Raw genomic sequence first — 22,021 nt, 5'->3', positions numbered from 1 at the left:
GGTGTGCACCTAGAAAGAACTCCAGTGCTGAGAGGGAACTTTCATTCAAGAAACTTTTAGAAAGTGATATCTTGACAAGGCACATGGTTAATACTTTTTTTTTCCCCAAAGCAAAACTGGGTTAAAAATGTCAGGTCCTATGAAAGCAAAATTGTTGAAAAAAGAAAAAAAAAAAGGAGGTAGTAGTAGGTTAGGCCCAGGTCAGTTTCAGTCAATGTTGTGGAGTTTGATTCCAGGCCACCCAGGCTCTCTGATTGGTGGCCTCCTAAAATCCTCCAGGATCTAACTCCCCTCCTCTCCCATACCAACCTATTCTCAGATTATGTCACATGCGGCAGAGCTGAGACAACAGGTTATAGAGAGTCCGCACAGCATCTGAAGAGACAGCAAAGTCTAATGATTAAGAGGACAAACTCTAAAGGAAGCATTCTGGGCAATGGCTCAGAATGATACTTTTGATGGCATGGTGCCCTGAAAGAAAAATCCCACCTTTTGGTGGAGGTCTATTCTGCCTACACGCATAGCCACCTGTACTTGTAACACCTTTCAGGATCCTTAGAAAAACACTGTGAAACCGGGGATGTTCAAGAGGAAGTAAGAACTTGCAAAAAGAAACATAGCAACCGGCTACCTGAAAACAATGAAAGAACTTGGTCCTTTAATAAGGGTCATTCTGCCCAGAGTACATAGTAGGTGCTCAATAAAAGAAAAATAATGACAAGAAAAAGTGGACCCTAGATTTTCAGGCCTCTATCACTCAGTCAAGCTTTTGTCTCTCCAGTGGGGGGTAAAGCTGGGAGGGAGATGACAGTTGTGCATAACTGCAAGCGTGCTGTGAGCTGACCCAATCTACTGTTAGAATGGGAGCCTCAGAAAACAAAAGGCAAAAATTGCAGAGTTGACAACAAAGAGCTGATCTGAATTATCTGCTGTGCCTGCCTGAAAGATGCTACTTCCCTCTTGTTTGTGCTGCTTTCTTGGTCTGGAATCTCTTAACTTTGCCTGGGTAAATCTCACCCCTCTTTCAAGGGCCACTACAAATGCTGTGTCATCCATGAAACTCATCCTGATTCCTCCAAGCTGGCAATAGTCTCCACTCCAAACTGTGCAGGAGGTTTCTGATCACCATCCATCTTGAGGTAGTGCTTCTTCTGCGAGAAGAGTCATTGGCAAGAGTCATCCTCCATCCTTGTATACCCCGCAAAGTTCCTTGCACATATTTGTGGAGTGAATTACCATTTTCCTAATAAATGCTTCCAGGATAGGAGCATTAATAGGGGAAGTTGGTTCCTGTTGGTAAGTCACTGTCATTGTTGGAGAGTAGACTTTTTTCCAGGAGGGACAGAGAAGGGAAATGGGGAGTATGGAAATGTAAGGATGCCTGGCCTACAGTAGATGGGCTTGTATGAGGCTGTCATGATATGAAGCACAGGCAGACATGCCTCGTTTTCCAGATGTATCAGTAGACTCCATCAATGAATATAGATGCCACGGCTGACCCTGCCAGGCAGTATTTGGAATGACCCTCTCAATCCAGCCTCACTATGTTACTTAGAGGGACACTTAAACCTCAAAGAAGATTCATCTAAAGAAAACTGGCACATGGGATTTCATTTTCCCTAAGGCTTCCATGCCTTGTGTCAGTAAGTAATCAATAATTAAAGAGTAACAGTTAAAACAAGACCACCCAGGCATACAGGCTCAAGGGTTGAGCTACAGAAATGGTTTATATGGTCCCCTTATGTAGGGCAATTTTTTAATTAATTAATTAATTAATTATTTTTTTTGCAGTACGTGGGCCTCTCACTGTTGTGGCCTCTCCCGTTGCGGAGCACAGGCTCCGGACGCGCAGGCTCAGCGGCCATGGCTCATGGGCCTAGCTGCTCTGCGGCATGTGGGATCCTCCTGGACCGGGGCACGAACCCGCGTCCCCTGCATCGGCAGGCGGACTCTCAACCACTGCGCCACCAGGGAAGCCCTGTAGGGCAATTTTAAAGATCACCCACAGTTTCCGCTTTAAAATGGTGCCTGCTTGATGGCTCCTGATGCTGCATCTATCCAAGTGACCATTAAATTGGAATGAAAAAATAAAAGATGACGATAATTTACGACACCAAAACTGACATCACAAATTGCCAGAACCTGGAAGGATTTTCTATGGCTACAAAAAATGAATTGGGCTGAAAAATGTAAAGCAGTAGTCCACCTCTCACAAAGTCTGCTACGAGGTAAAAGATGTGAGTTCTGTTACAACTAGAAACCAAGTATCTGTCTCTCTTAGGAGTGGATGCTGCCACTTAGGAGGCATGTGGACTTCTGTAGTCATTCCTCCTTTTCCACACTCCTCATCTTATTTCTTTTCTATAGCCAGTAAGAAATGACAGTTCCCAGGAAAACAATAAATCAATACCGGGTAGTGATAGGCAAGGAAGGTATGGTGAAACCTCGGAAGTGTGGTCTTCATATGTAAAGTGTGTTTGCATGCAGTGGTGGAGGGTAAACATGTGAAGGAGATGACAGGTGTGCACACAAGGGTTGGACATTTTTCATGCCAGAGTCACGGAGTGGGGGAAGGAAGAAGCCCCACTTCCTTCCCATGAAGACAGTCTGGAGACAGAGGGCTATCTGTCGACAGAGTTGATCCTATAAAGTTGCCATCCATTTGCAGATCCAAGAAGAGGTTTTAAAAACGAACCAAACCAAATAAAAATGCAAAACAATATGAAGACAGTGGCAGGAAAGATCCTATAGAACAAAGAAAAGGAAATGAGATCCGAAAGATTCAGAGGAAGAACGCAATTCTGAAAATTATGTGATAAAGAAACCTATAAGTGTTTTTGAAGATTGTTTGGCATCTTCAATAAAAACAGTAAGAGAGTATAGCCTTTATACAGTGAAGGGCGGAAAACTGTTAAGTAAAACCTGTGATATTTAAAAAAGGTAAAAGGGTAAAAGATGAAGTGATGGGTGAGATAAAGAAGAGATTTCATAGAACCAGCAGTGGAATTAATATTTACAGAGAAAAATACTGGAATGAAATATGCTACCTTTCACCAGTGTGATTTTGGTGCTACCTTTCGTCAGTGTGATTATAGATTACTTTCTTCCTGTTTCTTGATACTTGTTTCTCTTCTTTCTTTCTTCTTTTTTTTTCTTTACAAAATAAGAGGTTTGTTAAAACTTTCATTAGAAAAATTTTTAACTAGGAAAAATATAATCATGAAGATGTGGAAATTCAGAAATACATTTAAGATACAATATTCAGGGCTTCCCTGGCAGCACAGTGGTTGAGAATCTGCCTGCCAATGCAGGGAACACGGGTTCGGGCCCTGGTCTGGGAGGATCCCACATGCCGCGGAGCAACTAGGCCCGTGAGCCACAACTACTGAGCCTTCGCGTCTGGAGCTTGTGCTCCGCAAAGAGAGGCCGCGACAGTGAGAGGCCCGCGCACCGCGATGAAGAGTGGCCCCCGCTTGCCACAACTAGAGAAAGCCCTCGCACAGAAACGAAGACCCAACACAGCCAAAAATAAATTAAAAAAAAAAAAAGATACAATATTCAGTGAGGAGAGCAATATAACATTATACATGGATCATGACGGAAAGACTAGAGGGAAATACTTGTATCAACAGAGTAGCTTGTTTCAAGGAAGAGGGATTAAGAACAACTTTTTTCTTTTAAAATTTTTCTTTAATATTTCTATTTTATGTTTTATTGCAAAAGTTGATTTAAAAAGAATGACCCCCCAATAAAATGCTAGTCATATCCTCAATGTGGTGGCATTACAGAAAAAAAAAATCTTTCTGATGCCAGCAAGTACTTTCAATGCACAGTTTCCCAAAGACTATTCAGGTTCATTTTCATGTTCCAACCAATTACTATTACTACAATTTAGGCTAAGTCCCTGGAGGGCAGGGCCTTTTTCTGTCTTATACTCTATGCCCAGCACTTAGCCTAGTGTTTAGAAAATTGCAAGTGCTCATGAAATATATGGTGAATGAACAAATGAACAACAGAAGGAAAGACTACTCCATCTTATACAGGTACAGCCATGGGTAAAAAGATTATTTGCATTCATTCAGTTTTTATGGCATCTCCAATGTTAAAAACTGCAAGGATGCCTTGCTTCCAGAATTCTCATCATTCATCGTAGATTACATGCTCCATGGAAATCCAGTCGGAGCCAAAACCTGGTACCATATTTTTATTTCTCTTTTTCCATTTCAAAAGAAAAAGCTGTAGTTAATTCTAATTTTCCTGCGGGCAGAGGGAAAGGGAACTTTTTATGTGTGTGAAAGAATGGCACACCCCCAGCCACCTGAGGACAGTTCCTCCCAGGAACACCTGTTTGCTCCAATTGAAGCTTGTCCAAATTGAGTCCTGGGGATCAGGAGCTTGCTCTTCAAATGTCCCACCATTCTACAATATTTATTCCCCACCTGTCTGATGGCTATGATAGCTTGGGAATGCTCCAGCCAGGGAAAGCTGTTTCTTGGCCCTGACATGGCAGAGCTAACAGCAGCTAATGTTCACCTAGAATCTGGTCTGAATCCAGTTGCCCCAGAGTTAAAAAAAAATGTCTCTTCTTTTCCTTTTCAGTCTACTAGCCTCAGCAAAAATTCTTAAGGAGGGGGAGGTAAATAATTTTTCATCCTCAGACCAATATGCTGCAAAAGTAAGTTATACCTTTCACTCTGCCTCTTAGATCTGATTTTTAGGTTTTCCACTCCTAGTCATATTAAATAGTTGCCCAATACTAAAAATGAGGATTGGTAAATTAATTTCTCCAACATGAGAATTATCAAAATCCAGGAGGTAAAAATGCAATAAAAATGATCTTAAACACATAATTTAACATGCAATTCAGGGAAAGGAAAAAGATGCCCACATTAAACTCCAATTGTAATAGTGAAATAATGTCTTATTTAAAAAATTCTAGCCGTAAGAAAACTGTACATTTGAAAAGCTTACATAAAGCCTTATAAAATAGGAGACCTTTTATCTCCTCTAGATCCATGAGCCAGAAAATACTTTATCTATGCAATTTCAAGGCACATAAAAACCCCAGTGAATAAATAAAATGTTCTTGTTTTCTTTATACAGAAGCTTTAAAAATTATCCATATAAATAGCTTGGCCTTGAACAGACAGATTAAAAGACCTAAAGGCTATGGCTTCAGATCACATATACAGAACAGAAAATGAATGCTTTTCTTTATCGGCTGGGCAAGTTTGCTACTAACTAAACCTCTATAAACGCATTTGATGAGAAAGATTTAACTGGAATATATGAAAAAATTCAGTGTTTTAAAGTGATACACTTATCAACGAATTAACGTGCCACAATACAATAGTTCATGTACTCTGGCAACATTCTTTGCATCTATTCACCAATCACACATATAGAAGGTATAGTTAATATGCAGTATAATTTCAAAGACTATAAAATTTTATAAATACATAATTTTAGTCAAGGGTATGAAAGTTCTCAGTATCTTTCTAAAATTGGGGTAAATAAAATGTGTGAAAAGGTTTTTCATATTTGTTTATAATTAGAACTACCGAGGTGACTTCAAGCCTTTCTTACTTATTTGAAGAAAATCTTAAACTCCACTGCAATTAAAAAAAAATTCTCGAGAAGACTTTGGATCATATTTACTTTATAAGCAGATGCAGTTACAAGTTGTTAACTTCCTATATACCCTCAACACAGTTGTGGCCAAATAGATGTTTCTAACACATCCTCCTGCCCCCAATTCAAATTCTGCTGCTGGAAGTTATTACCTTGAGGCTGCCATAAAAAGGGAAGCGGCGTTACCCCATGTGTGGCTTAAGAATCAGGCAGTAACTTTTAGGCCAGGTACCTGCCATCTCCTCTATAAAGTCCTACCTGACCGTGGGCCCCAGGGATTTCTTCTTGTCCCCACTTACCATTTTATCTCTCACTGACCTCACAGCACAAGTTACTATGTATTGTTGTTTCTTAAAACTATTAAGGTACCTAGGAGTAGAGTTCTGAGTTTGTTGAACCTCTGATGACTAACGGATTCCCTTTGACACAGTAAACATGAAATATTTGCTGTTGAAGAAGATGCTGCTAAGGATATTGCTGTTAAGAGGCTGCTAAAAGCATGGTTTCTGAGGCTAATACCAGGGTATTGGTCCAACTTTGCTCCATCTTGGTGGAATGACCTTGGGCAAGACTCAACTTTTGTAGGTCTCAATTATCTATAACATAAGGATAATAATGACGATACCAAATCACAGACTTCTTATGAAGGTTACATTAAATGAAATAATATATGTGAATGTGCCTTACAAACTATAAGGCCCTATATATATTTTACTTGTTCTGACTGTCTTTAAGGACTTAATTTTGATAAATGATCTGATTTCCCAAAGAAAGCATCCCTGAAAAGTTTCTTGTTAAACTTTGTAGAAAATTCAAAATAAGTGTTTCTTGTAGACCAATACATTTCAAATAAGCCAGAATATCAAAGTAATTACGTGGTTTTTTAGCTAAGACATGGTACACAGTTTTGTGACAATATCTCGTTTTTCAACTTTTTTGAGTTGGTTGTGGACTATTTAGAAAATTTTATGGAAAATTCTCAGAATGATGCATATACACACATACACAAATATTTTCAGGAAACTCCAGTGGTTCAGAGACTCTGTGAAACCCACCCCAGGATAGGGACCACTGCCTTATGCCCTGAGACAGAGAGCATGGTTTTATGAAAGTACTTGGGGACCTGATTCAGACACCTCTGACTGATTTGAGAATTAAAAAGCTGATAGGTTTTTTTTTTCATCATGAAATCATTAAGATATCAGACGATGGAAACTAGAGTGGCTTTTTCCTATGTAAACTATAATTGTATAAGAAACTATGCTGTTCTTTCATAATTCTAAGCCTCTTCAATGCTCTTTTAAAATTTTTCATAAAATTTACCATTGTTGCATTTTTCCCATTGATATTCATACTTCAGTTCCAAAGTTCTTCACATAATTTTACAAAAGAAGCCACTAACTTTTTAAATAGCATATTGAGGTTAAAAAAAGAAAACGCCTCCTGTCATTTCAGCTACTACCTTGCCAAAAAATGTTAGAGATAATTAAAAAAAAAGAAAAGAAAACAACCTCAATTAATACTAGTAAGGTGGCCAACTTTTGCAGTTTAAGAAATATTTTAATTACATTTCTGGATATTGAATATCTTTCTTTATAAAGTGTTTTCTTTCTTTTTTGTTTCCATGAATGCAAAGAATTCTTTCTTAATACCTAGATGACAAAAATCTCAAGATGTACACAGTTGTTTCTTATTATGGCTTCCCTGGAAAACATTTCTGGGAAAGCACAATTCCCAGCCACTTACTTTGTTTACAACAGACAAAACTGCTTGTGTGGTATAAATAGGAGTCTGTCCTTAAATGCTGCTGAAAAATAAAATACAGCCATGAAAGGGGAGCTATTTCCTGCCCCCAAGGTGGCTTAAAAAAAAAAAACTTAGCTACTTTAGGAACAGCACCAAAGCATAAATAATAATTACCAATTGCCACACAATAAAAGAGTAATTTTACAAAAAAAAAAAAAAAAAGAAAAAAGTGGCTACATATTCCAGAGATGCCCTCAGAATTTTCAGCATTAGAAGGTTTTCTTACCCTGCAAGATTATGAAACCCCTTTTTGTCCTCCTGCATTTGCGATGTATATCTATAACTCGTTCTTGTTTGTGCAGATAAGCCTCGCCTTGTCTCCCTAACTGCACTTTCAAAAGAAGATTCACAGTTGTTTGACTTTTGATCTAGGGAGCAGCTAGCTCGACCACCTGCACTGTGCACGAGCTGTTACTGAGCTCGCTTTGTCCCATTTTATAACACAGTGAGCCTTTTAAAATTGATGTGTGAATACACTAATTTACAATGTGAGCGTTCAAACAAAAAAAATATGGCGGTGGCGGCGGTGGTAGTGGCGGCATCAGTGGCAGCAGAAGAGGAAGGGGGAGACTGGTGAAGCGGGAAGCCCAGACACTTGCTTTATAAAGTTCAGATACCGTTCACTGCCTCTGGTATTTAACGAAACAGATGGCCAAAGGCCTCCCTCAGCTTACCATGGAGCAGACAGGGGTGTAACGGTGTGCGGGCATGGAAAATGTTGTTTGGTGATGGTATATGTTAATCAATAGCCCTTTACAAGGGGGGTCGAGGGCTCCATTACTTGTTTATAAGGAAGGCCTAGGGCTCCCTGCTTCCAGTTAAGAGCTCAAGGCTGCATTCAAAGGAAGTGTTCATGGTGAAGGTGACGTGCACCCTTCATATTCTACATTGCGTTAAAGGATGGCATGTTTCTTGGGGAAAAAAGGGAAAATCATAAAAGAAAGGTAATTCGCGAATTAGCTCAAACTGTGGCTCACAACCAAGGAAAATATAAGATGTTTTTCCATTGTGATTGAATAATGGACAAAAATATTCTGTTATTGTTAAGTTACTTATTTTATCTTTGAAAGAACATGTTTACATTGCAGCCAAGGGGTTTCAACTAAATTACATCCAAGAACCTAGACAGCAACTTTGAAACTATTCTTAGCCATTCTTCCAAAGACCATTCATTGACCAGGCCCAGGCTGGGGGAGCGTGGCCCTGTGCTAAATGCAATGAGGCTCCTGACCGCCAGCGGCTTACATTCCAGACCTGAGGACTCTTAAGACAACTGGTCACACGGAAACTCCTCATTCCCCTCCAGGCAGGGATCTGACATGAGACCTGTCACCCTCCCCCAGTAACCAGTCTATCAAGGCCTGTCTCAGCAGCATGAAAGGCTATGCTTGACCTCAACTAAAGGGTACTTTCATTTTATCTAACACCGTGGGCCCTCTGACTGTGTCTCCTGCTTTGCTTTCAGGTAGGACATTTTCCACCTGTCTGGATATCTGCACAGGCATTTGTTGACAGTCCATGCTTTGGGGGGAGTAAAGTGATTCCTGGCTTTGTTTTCTCTTTTACTTGGATATCCTCCCCTACTTATTTCAGCTGGTTGCACAATATTGTGGGGAACCATATAAAGTCCCTTGGGGGATGAGGGAGGGGATAAAAAAGATCTAGAAGAAAATGAAGACTTAGTCATTAATAACTAACTACAATGTACACAGTGCAAAGCAGAAGATGTTAGAGTCTTGTGAGAAATACAAACTACCCTGAAGGATAAGAGCAAAGACAGCTTGTTTCTGGCTGGGAGACTGATGAAGGCTTGATGAAGAGAGGGGTAGTTCACCTGAGAGCCCGAGTAGAGATAAAAGTTCACCTGAAACATTCTGAAGATAACATCTGTTGTTTTTGCCCACCCAGGATTTATTCCCCTTTTTAGTAAAAGCTCTGGATTGTTCTGAGGTAACTGCTCTCAGTCCGTGTGTCCACCTGCTGCATGAGGTTCCAGGTCTAAAACATCAGATCATAGATTCATGGGGACCGATTCAAAATAGTGGGATGTAGTAAGGGTTTGTTCACTGTTTTCAAGAACCATCCAGAATGGTTGTCTGACTCTCTGTGAGGCTACTAATTCTCTATAGAAGAAGGGTAACAGTCCAGCACGGTAGGAAAAACAGTCTCTGGAGGCAGACTGCTTCTACAGCTGGATAATATTTACCAGAAGTTCCTTATTTCTTAAAATGGGAGTAATGGTATCTGCCTTACAGAGATATCATGAAGATGAAACAAGATAATGTATACCAAGTGTCTAGAACAGTGACTGCTACCTAGGAGGTATCGGTGAGTGCATACGTAGCAGTGGTTTTTGTTATTAAAAGATAGTGTGGTGTAGAATAACGGCTCCTAAAATTCTGAATATCCCAGACCAATAAACTGTGGGGAGAGGGGGGAAGGTGGGAAAACTGATGGCTAATGTTTAGTCCTTCCAAGGATTTCCTTTTCCATTTGCTGTAACAATCAACTATTATAAGGAAACTGTTGACTACCACAATTATTTTACAGAAGAAATGGAATCATGACAAAGAGAGCAGATAACAGTAACAATTTACATAATGAAAACTCACTAGTTTGTTTTAACTCTTCTCATTTCACTACTAGTTAGTGAAAACTGACTCTGAGAACCTTTGGTGTAGTGCATTCAAAAGAGACAGCTAGGGCTTCCCTGGTGGCGCAGTGGTTGGGAATCCGCCTGCCAATGCAGGGGACATGGGTTTGAGCCCTGGTCCAAGAAGACCCCACGTGCCACGGAGCAACTAAGCCCGTGCGCCACAACTGCTGAGTTGGCACTCTAGAGCCCGTGAGCCACAACTACTGAGCCTGCGTGCCACAACTGCTGAAGCCCACACGCCTGGAGGCCATGCTCCGCAACAAGAGAAGCCACCGCAGTGAGAGGCCCGCGCACTGCAACGAAGAGTAGCCCCCGCTCACTGCAACTAGAGAAAGCTCGTGCACAGCAATGAAGACCCAACACAGACAAAAATAAATAAATAAAATAAATGAAAGAAGATTGGTTCAAGATGGCGGAGTAGAAGGACGTGCTCTCACTCCCTCTTCCGAGAGCACTGGAATCACAACTAACTGCTGAACAGTCATTGACAGGAAGATACTGGAACTCACCAAAAAAGATACCCCACATCCAAAGACAAAGGAGAAGCCACAGTGAGATGGCAGGAGGGGCGCAATCACAATAAAATCAAATCCCATAACTGCTGGGTGGGTGACACAAACTGGAGAACACTTATACCACAGAAGTCCATCCACTGCAGTGAAGTTTCTGAGCCCCACGTCAGGCTTCCCAACCTGTGGGTCTGGCAACGGGAGGAGGAATTCCTAGAGAATCAGACTTTGAAGGCTAGCAGGATTTGATTGCAGGACTTTGACAGGACTGGGGGAAACAGAGACTCCACTCTTGGAGGGCACACACAAAGTAGTGTGCACATCGGGACCCAGGAGAAGGAACAGTGACCCCATAGAGACTGAACCAGACCCACCTGCTAGTGTTGGAGGGTCTCCTGCAGAGGCGGGGGGTGGCTCTGTCTCACGGTGAGGACATGGACACTGGCAGCAGAAGTTCTGGGAAGTACGCCTTGGCATGAGCCCTCCCAGAGTCCACCATTAGCCCCACCAAAGAGTCTGGGTAGGCTCTAGTGCCGGGTCGCCTCAGGCCAAACAACCAACAGGGAGGGGACCCAGCCCCACCCATCAGTAGACAAGTGGATTAAAGTTTTACTGAGCTCTGCCCACCAGAGCAACAGCCAGCTCTACCCACCACCAGTCCAGCCCATCAGGAAACTTCCACAAGCCTCTTTGATAGCCTCATCCACCAGAGGGCAGACAGCAGAAGCAAGAAGAACCACAATCCTGCAGCCTGTGGAACAAAAACCACATTCACAGAAAGATAGATGAGATGAAAAGGCAGAGGGCTATGTACCAGATGAAGGAACAAGATAAAACTCCAGGAAACACAACTAAATGAAGTGGAGATAGGCAACCTTCCAGAAAAAGAATTCAGAATAATGATAGTGAAGATGATCCAGGACCTCGGAAAAAGAGTGGAGGCAAAGATTGAGAAGATGCAAGAAATATTCAACAAAGATCTAGAAGAATTAAAGAACAAACAAACAGAGGTGAACAATACAATAACTGAAATGAAAAACACACTAGAAGGAATCAATAGCAGAAAAACTGAGGCAGAAGAACTGATAAGTGACCTGGAAGACAGAATGGTGGAATTCACTGCTGAGGAACAGAATAAAGAAAAAAGAATGAAAAGAAATGAAGACAGCCTAAGAGACTTCTGGGACAACATTAAACGCAACAACATTCTCATTATAGGGGTCCCAGAAGGAGGAGAGAGAGAGAAAGGACCCAAGAAAATGTTTCAAGAGATTATAATTGAAAACTTCCCTAGCGTGGGAAAGGAAACAGCCACCCAAGTCCAGGAAGCGCAGAGAGTCCCATACAGGATAAACCCAAGGAGAAACATGCCGAGACACATAGTAATCAAACTGGCAAAAATTAAAGACAAAGAAAAATTATTGAAAGCAGAAAGGGAAAAATGACATATAACGTACAGGGAACTCCCATAAGGTTAACAGCTGATTTCTCAGCAGAAACTCTACAAGCCAGAAGGGAGTGGCATAATATACTTAAAGTGATGAAAGGGAAGAAACTACAACCAAGATTACTCTACCTGGAAAGGATCTCATTCAGATTTGATGGAGAAATCAAAAGCTTTACAGACAAGGAAAAGCTAAGAGAATTCATCACCACCAAACCAGCTCTACAACAAATGCTAAAGGAACTTCTCTAAGTGGGAAACACAAGAGAAGAAAAGGACCTACAAAATCAAACCCAGAACAATTAAGAAAATGATAATAGGAACATACATATCGATAATTACCTTTAACGAGAATGGATTAAGTGCTCCAACAAAAAGACACAGGCTTGCTGAATGGATACAAAAACAAGACCCATATATATGCTGCCTACAAGAGACCCACTTCAGACCTAGGGACACATACAGACTGAAAGTGAGGGGATGGAAAAAGATATTCCATGCAAATGGAAATCAAAAGAAAGCTGGAGTAGCAATACTCATATCAGATAAAATAGACTTTAAAATAAAGAATGTTACAAGAGACAAGGAAGGACACTACATAATGATCAAGGGATCAATCCAAGAAGAAGATATAACAATTATAGACATATATGCACCCAACATAGGAGCACCTCAATACATAAGGCAACGGCTAACAGCTACAAAAGAGGAAATCGACAGTAACACAATAATAGTGGGGGATTTTAACACCTCACTTACACCAATGGACAGATCATCCAAACAGAAAATTAATAAGGAAACACAAGCTTTAAATGACACAACAGACCAGATAGATTTAATTGATATTTATAGGACATTCCATCCCAAAACAGCAGATTACACTTTCTTCTCAAGTGTGCATGGAACATTCTCCAGGATAGATCACATCTTGGGTCACAAATCAATCCTCAGTAAATTTAAGAAAATTGAAATCATACCAAGCATCTTTTCTGACCACAACGCTATGAGATTAGAAATCAATTACAGGGTAAAAAACACAAACACATGGAGGCTAAACAATATGTTACTAAATAACCAAGAGATCACTGAAGAAATCAAAGAGGAAATCAAAAAATACCTAGAGACAAAAATGAAAACATGACAATCCAAAACTTATGGGATGTGGCAAAAGCAGTTCTAAGAGGGAAGTTTATAGCTATACAAGCCTACCTCAAGAAACAAGAAAAATCTCAAATAAATAATCTAACCTTACACCTAAAGGAACTAGAGAAAGAAGAACAAACAGAACTCAAAGTTAGAAGAAGGAAAGAAATCATAATGATCAGAGCAGAAATAAATGAAATAGAAACAAAGAAAACAATAGCAAAGATCAATAAAACTAAAAGCTGGTTCTTTGAGAAGATAAACAAAATTGATAAACCATTAGCCAGACTCATCAAGAAAAAGACGGAGAGGACTAAAATCAATAAAATTAGAAATGAAAAAGAAGTTACAACAGACACCTCAAAAATACAAAGCATCCTAAGAGACTACTACAAGCAACTTTATGCCAATAAAATGGACAACCTGGAAGAAATGGACAAATTCTTAGAAAGGTATAATCTTTCAAGACTGAACCAGGAAGAAACAGAAAATACGAACAGACCAATCACAAGTAATGAAACTGAAACTGTGATTAAAAATCTTCCAACAAGGGCTTCCCTGGTGGCGCAGTGGTTGAGAGTCCGCCTGCCGATGCAGGGGACATGGGTTCACGCCCCAGTCCGGGAAGATCCCACATGCTACGGAGCGGCTGGGCCCGTGAGCCATGGCTGCTGAGCTTGCGCGTGTGGAGCCTGTGCTCCGCAACGGGAGAGGCCACAACAGTGAGAGGCCCGCGTACCGCAAAAAAAAAACCCCAAAAACAAAAAACAAAAAAACAAAAAAAAAATCTTCCAACAAACAAAAGTCCAGGACCAGATGGCTTCACAGGTGAATTCTATCAAACATTTAGAGAAGAGCTAACACCCATCCTTCTCAAACTCTTCCAAAAAATTGCAGAGGAAGGAACACTCCCAAACTCATTCTATGAGGTCACCATCATCCTGATACCAAAACCAGAAAAAGATACTACAAAAAAAGAAAATTACAGACCAATATCACTGATGAATAGAGATGCAAAAATCCTCAACAAAATACTAGCAAACAGAATCCAACAACACATTAAAAGGATCATACACCATGATCAGGTGGGATTTATCCCAGGGATGCAAGGATTCTTCAACATACGCAAATCAATCAATGTTATACACCATATTAACAAATTGAAGAAGAAAAACCATATGATCGTATCAAGAGATGCAGAAAAAGCCTTTAACAAAATTCAACACTCATTTATGATTAAAACCCTCCAGAAAGTGGGCATAGAGGGAACCTAGCTCAACATAATAAAGGCCATATATGACAAACCCAAAGCAAACATCATTCTCAATGGTGAAAAACTGAAAGCATTTCTTCTAAGATCAGGAACAAGACAAGGATGTCCACTCTCACCCCTATTACTCAACATAGTTTTGGAAGTCCCAGCCACAGCAATCAGAGAAGAAAAAGAAATAAAAGGAATACAAATTGGAAAAGAAGAAGTAAAACTGTCTAGAGCTAATTAGAAAACTACTAGAGCTAATCAATGAATTTGGTAAAGTTGCAGAATACAAAATTAATGCACAGAAATCTTTTGCATTCCTATACACTAATGATGAAAAATCTGAAAGAGAAATTAAGGAAACAGTCCCATTTACCATTGCAACAAAAAGAATAAAATACCTAGGAATAAACCTACTTAGGGAGACAAAAGACCTGTATGCAGAAAACTATAAGACGCTGAAGAAAGAAATTAAAGATGATACCAACAGATGGAGAGATATACCATGTTCTTGGATTGGAAGAATCAACATTGTGAAAATGACTATACTACCCAAAGCAATCTACAGATTCAATGCAATCCCTATCAAATTACCAATGGCATTTTTTATGGAATTAGAACAAAAAGTCTTAAAGTTTGTATGGAGACACAAAAGACCCCGAATAGCCAAAGTGGTCTTGAGGGAAAAAAACGGAGCTGGAGGAATCAGACTCCCTGACTTCAGACTATACTACAAAGCTACAGTAATCAAGACAATATGGTACTGGCACAAAAACAGAAATACAGATCAATGCAACAAGATAGAAAGCCCAGAGATAAACCCACGCACATATGGTCAACTAATCTATGACAAAGGAGGCAAGGATATACAATGCAGAAAAGACAGCCTCTTCAGTAAGTGGTGCTGGGAAAACTGGACAGCTACATGTAAAAGAATGAAATTAGAACACTCCCTAACACCATACACAAAAATAAACTCAAAATGGATTAGAGACCTAAATGTAAGACTGGACACTATAAAACTCTTAGAGGAAAACTTAGGAAGAACACTCTTTGACATAAATCACAACAAGATCTTTTTTGATCCACCTCCTAGAGTAATGGAAATAAAAACAAAAATAAACAAATGGGACCTAATGAAACTTGAAGCTTTTGCACAGCAAAGGAAACCATAAACCAGATGAAAAGACAATCCTCAAAATGGGAGAAAATATTTGCAAAGGAATCAACAGACAAAGGATTAATCTCCAAATGTGTAAACACCTCATGCAGCTCAATATTAAAAAAACAAACAACCCAGTCCAAAAATGGGGAGACGACCTAAATAGACATTTCTCCAAAGAAGACATACAGATGGCCAAGAAGCAAATGAAAAGCTCTCAACATCACTATTATTAGAGAAATGCAAATCAAAACTACAATGAGGTATCACCTCACACCAGCTGGAATGGGCATCATCAGAAAATCTACAAACAACAAATGTTGGAGAGGGTGTGGAGAAAAGGGTACCGTCTTGCACTGTTGGTGGGAATGTAAATTGATACAGCCACTATGGAGAACAGTATGGAGGTTCCTTAGACAACTAAAAATAGAATTACCATATGACCCAGCAATCCCACTACTGGGCATATACCCAGAGAAAACCATAATTTAAAAAGACACATGCACCCCAATGTTCATTGCAGCACTATTTACAATAGCCAGGTCATGGAATCAATGTAAATGCCCATCGACAGACGAATGGATAAAGAAGAGGTGGTACATATATATAATGGAATATTACTCAGCCATAAAAAGGAACGAAATTGGGTCATTTGTAGAGACGTGGATGGATCTAGAGACTGTCATACAGAGTGAAGTAAGTCAGAAAGAGAAAAACAAATATCATATATTAATGCATATATGTGGAATCTAGAAAATGGTACAGATAAACTGGTTTGCAGGGCAGAAATTGAGACACAGATGTAGAGAACAAACATATGGACACCATGGGGGGAAAGTGGAGTGGTGATGGTGGTGGTGGGATGAACTGGGAGATTGGGATTGACATGTATACACTGATGTGTATAAAATGGATGACTAATAAGAACCTGCCATATAAAAAAATAAAATTAAAAAAAAAATTTTTAAATAATAAAATAAATTTTAAAAAAAGAGATAGCTAAGTTCATAGTCTAATTCTGTACATTTCTATGTATATGACTATGGATAGTTTACTTCACTAAGCATTGTTATTCTCATCTGTAAAATGGGGATACGATGCTTCCTTCACAGGGCTCTTAAGGATTAGATCTGATGTGTGTAAAGTATGGTTAGGGTCAGACACACACCTAAGGCAGCTAGTAGAGTTATCATTGATAGAAAACTTTAGATGCTGTATTCGAATGTCTAAACACAATACCAAAATTCTATGTTTAAAGCTACAAGAATGTTATTAAAAAAAAACATATATAAAGAAATCCAAAGTCGTTCTTTCATTTGGTAAAAACATCATCCATGTCAGCCTTGAAGGGGTCATAGGATGAAAGCAATGAGTTAAGTGTATGGTAATAAATTTACTCACACAATAAGGACCAAGGTTTTTAAAAAATAATTTTCTCTTTGTAGCATTATTCTAAGCTTAGAACCTAAATCTGTTAAGTGTAAAGAATCTGCAACAAACTGAACCATTTTGTTCTGAAAGAATAAGCACTTGATTAAAAACTGAAGAATATCTTAGAGGTTAAGATTTTGCTGTACTAATTTCAAGTCAGGGCCCACTCATGTTCACAGGCCAAGAAAGAGAAATGACATAAAGAGAGAAAAGCAAAAACCAGAAAAAAAGTGAAAAATATAAATGTAAGACACTTTGCAGTGCATAAAAATTGAGAGTAAATTCTCAAGGACATTTTTTCTCACAAGTCTTGAAAACTCTCCACTGCTGAATTTTCAGACATCATAATAAGAACAATTAAAATATAACAAAATGTTTCCTGGGCAAAATGGGGGGGCGGGGATGAATTTTTAAAGAAGAGGAAAAGTCATAGCATATTTCTTTAAGAATAAGTTTGTTTAATAAAAAAATTACATATCTGTTGCTTATAGAAATTGCATTGGTATTTCTGATATATTTACCCTTAGGAATCATTCTGACAGTACATTTAAGTTTTCCAGATGTTTTTACCTGTCTTCCTACCAAAGCAACAAAACCATGTTTCAAATGTAAAATGTGATAACAATGATAGGTGGCAGTTATTCCCCAGATGGGCTCAGAAGTAGCTCTAATAAAAATACATGTATTAAATAGTAAGAGGATTAAGTTATTCCAGTTATAAAATAAATAAGTCATGTGGATATAATATACAGCATGGAGAATATAGTCAATAATATTATAATAATTTTGTATGGTGACAGATGGTAACTATATTTGTGGTAATCATTCTGTAATGTATAAAAATATTGAGTCACTATGTAGTACACCTGAAACTAATATAATAAATCAATTATATTGCAATTAAAAAATGTATAAATAGTGGTAGCTGCATCAACTTCATTTAATCCCATCTGTTTTGTTTATACTATAGATTAGTTACAAAACACCTCTCAACAGCTACCTATTTAAGAAAGTTACTACATACATGATGGAAGGATAAACAGAATTCACTTTTTCAAGGAAACATTCTGCTATTGTGTGTGTAATTCTGCTATTCTGTATTGTGTGTATGTGTGTGTGTGTGTAAATACTAATACTAGTAGCAAATATTGGTAGTGTGCATGAGAGAGAAAATTGTTTGATATTAAGATAATCATACAGAAAAGGTGTTTTAAAAAATGTTACATATGTCATTTCCTTTCATAAGCCTTTTGCCAGCATATACATGTGGTCAACGGGCCAACATAAACTTGTCACATTGTCCTCCAAATTATGTCAACAGAGATTTCAAATTATAACTCTGTTACATTTCTAAGGAATCCTTTAGATACTTTTAGAAACAAACATACAATTACTAATAAATTATTCACTCTTCAGAGGCAAAAAGAAAATAGAATCATGATGTCCTTTGTTTGCTGACTGAAAATCTTGAGAACTGTTTTCATTTTCACTTCCTGCTGGTACTGTTTCATCTAATAAGATCTCCCAGTCAAATGTATAAGAAAAAATATACACACCAACGTGCACGTACAGGCAAATATATATGGAGAGCAACACTGAAGCCTCTCAGTGCTACCTGAGGCACTTTAAAGACAACCAATTAATGACAGTCTAATTTTGTGGAAGTCAACGAAAAATCCTTTTTTTTTGACCCCCGTCATCGCAGGAATGGTCATTTGTTTCATGACAATTTTCATTATTATCTGAATAGCACTTTATTTAAAACTCTGTCTACAGAGTCAGGAAATGAACAGTTTGTCCCCAGGTAGCTCTTCATCTTATGTCAAGACAGAAGAAAAATTACTTTTCAGGAAATCAGCTATATCTGCATTCTGATGTCAAGTTTTACTAATATAATTTTGAATGGACTGGTTTTTTTCCTTTGTTTTCTTTCTTTTGGTGATATAGTACAGTTACATGAAGAACATTTATTTAGGTTGAATCAATTGCTCTCTCCCTAGATATGTCTCAATATTCTCTGCATAGTTTAGTTTCTTTCAAAACTTATGATTCTGTAAGTCAACTTATTTCTCTATTTTTTTCAAACTTATTGGTTGTGTAGCTACTTAAATCATATTTTCTATAGGTTCTTTGTTTTCCTGGCACCCTTTTTAATGATCAGTAAGGATTAACTGGACTTGTAGAATCTTCCATAGCTTCCTTGAAAACTAGATGATTTTATGAATTCCTATGCTACTTTATATGCACATATTCTCTACTAGACTGAAGTACTCTGAAGGCAAGGATCCAAACTGATTTCATTTGAGGAGCCCCAAGTCCTTGTATTCAGGCATGAAATACTTACTGAGGAAGTGAATAAGGAGAAAAAAAGAAAAGAAGGAAGGAAGGAAGAAAGGAAGGAAGGAAAGAAAGAAGGAAGAAAGGAAGGAGGGACGGAAGGAAGGAAGGAAGGAAGGGAGGGAGGGAGGGAGGGAGGGAGGAAGGAAGGAAGGAAGGAAATGTGTTTTTTTTTTAACCCCATTTGAAGTTAACAAAAGATTAAAAAGCACAAATGGTAGTGGCTGCCACTTACTCAGTTTTATTTTCCTATCTACCTTTGGTCACTCTTACAGAAAATCGGGTGGATTATGTACAAAACATTGGCACTGATGGAACACTGGTTTCACCTGTCTTCACAACAGACTAATCAATATTAGCAAAATGACTCAAATGAGGGACCATGATATACCATTCCTGTTCATTTTACAAACTTAAAAACAACCTAAGTTTAAAAATAATCAGCAGTCTTTCTTTTAAATAAAATAATTCCTTGGTTTGGTATATTGTAGAATACTTAACTATCTTCGGTCATAAAGAATTCATCATATGAAAATAAATAAGCTTATGTTATATGCAAGTAAACACCTACCCTGAACAAAGAGGACATTCATTTCTTGTATGCATTTATACATTTATACTGATAAGCACACTGTTCAATATTGTAACTTTTCTTAAATCAGAAGCACCTGTTGACACATGATATAGCTGTGTAATTTTGGTAAGATAACGTGACTTCTCTTTCTGAAATAAAACCCCACCAGTGCTGGAATTGAGTGCCATGTGAATGGGAGGGATGTAACAGGAAGCAAAATCAGAGCAGTAAATAGAAGACTTCCTATTAGAAACATAAATCCTGGTTCCACTTTCTAGAGACTGTTTTTCCAGGGAATAATAAAAAATAATGAAGTGAAGAAGTTGGTAAATTATTTTTGCCTGTTCCCAAGTCCAAAATAAATTGTATATCACGTGGGATAGTAATTAGAAACTAAACCAAAACCACCATCTACATTTGGCTCCTGAAGACTCAGGTTATAGCATTGATTAAAAGTACCTGGATACCTTGGCTGATACCAAGATCCCAGTTGTGCTTAGTGAAAAACACAGTTACCAATGTGCACAGGTGGACTTAAGAGTTTCCTTGGCTCAGACATAGCAAGGTGATGTCCATCTGGGGATTTTTATTTCTGTTCATACTCTAGACAGAGCCCAAAAGGAGATGAGTCAGTGATTGACTGAGTCTGCCTACAAAGAGAACCCCAAGAAGATTTCAGCAGAGTAATCTTCTTCTGTAGGCTTATGAAACAACCCTGTTAGTATAATTTTTCTAAAGAAAGCCCAGTCAAAGGTTACAGAAGTGGTTTGTGCTTCACCCTCTCTAAATGACTTGCAAATTTATTCAAACACAATATGAGGAGATACGTTATTTGTTGAAATAACTGTCTGCAGTGTCCTGCACAAAAGGGTGAGGTACATCAAGCAGAAATGTGGACAGAAATACGTTGGTTTAGAAACCCATAAATCCTTATTTGAATCTGCCAACCTGAAAGCCACATAGAGCCTGGATAAACTATTTTTCCTAAATGCTACATCTGATTAAGCCATACCATTAAATGACAGCTGAACTTTAACATTAATATGATATTATTTAAATAACCACATGATTTTTTTTTACACTAAAAATGATGAATGATTTCTGGACAGCTCAACTGACATAAAGCGGGAGGACTCTTTAATGAGATTTGACAAAATGGAGACATATGCAGAATATTCGTTACAGCTCACATTGCAGGGGCCCTCCCAGGGAAGCAATAGAGAATTTTCCCCTTTTTTTCTTTTTTATTGTTTATATGCACTGAAGCATTCCTTTCAATCGCCACTTCTATGTGGATTTTGAATTTTTCTAGGTCGTTTACATATTACCCCTAATCAGAGAATTTGGTGGTTTATGGTTTTGAATTGGGGACTGTGGGTGTAGGAAAAGGGGTGGCGTGTGCAGTTGTGTCAGCGTGGGCTGGAAGTGTCCCAGGAACTTAACCTTGCTCCTGAGTAGCCTGATAGGGAAACCACATCGCTACATTGGCCTATAGAAGACTAAGTGACCATACCTTTGACTGATTCTTATGTAATCAATCTCTAACACAGCAAACATACTTTTAGCAAATTATTATACATGGATACATGATCAGAGAAGACTGTACTTATTTTCAAATAGCTGTCACTATAGCATCAATGATAAATAAGATTCTCTTTTTAAAATTCCAATTAAGCTATTCTAGAGGCGATTCTCAACATTGCTCATTCATATTTCTATCCACAGTTCCAAACTGAAGGTTATGCTAGATGATAGTCTTATTTGGTAGATTCTGAATGCAGTAATTCCATGCTGAATATACCTAAGTCAAAAATGACCCCAATTTTCGGAACAATGAAAACATTTCTCACTCCCCTCCAAAATTACAGAACGCAGAATGTTACCTACATGCATTCATTTACTTTCACATACTCTCCCAAATGTCTTCCATCAATCAAAGGTTAGTTTCACATATAAAACATTAACATTTGTTTGCCCGCACATGTGACTGCACACTATTCAGATACTCTTTAAATTAAAAAAATCTTTTTTAAGTATACATAAACTCAGAATGTTTCCCCAGACTCTCTT

General features: G+C 38.5%; 1 protein-coding gene across 4 annotated transcripts in view; it reads right to left on the bottom strand.

Annotated features, from left to right (window-relative positions):
* The window catches only part of VTI1A (vesicle transport through interaction with t-SNAREs 1A), a 363,723-nt gene that overhangs the window by 136,317 nt on the left and 205,385 nt on the right, over positions 1–22,021 (bottom strand). The window lies entirely within an intron of this gene.

The sequence above is a fragment of the Mesoplodon mirus genome, assembly GCF_964341445.2.
Source record: "Mesoplodon mirus genome assembly, chromosome: 2".
Classification (NCBI taxonomy): Eukaryota; Metazoa; Chordata; class Mammalia; order Artiodactyla; family Ziphiidae; genus Mesoplodon; species Mesoplodon mirus.
The sequence above is the reverse complement of the archived record's forward strand: the minus strand, read 5'-3'. Positions and strand labels throughout refer to the sequence as shown.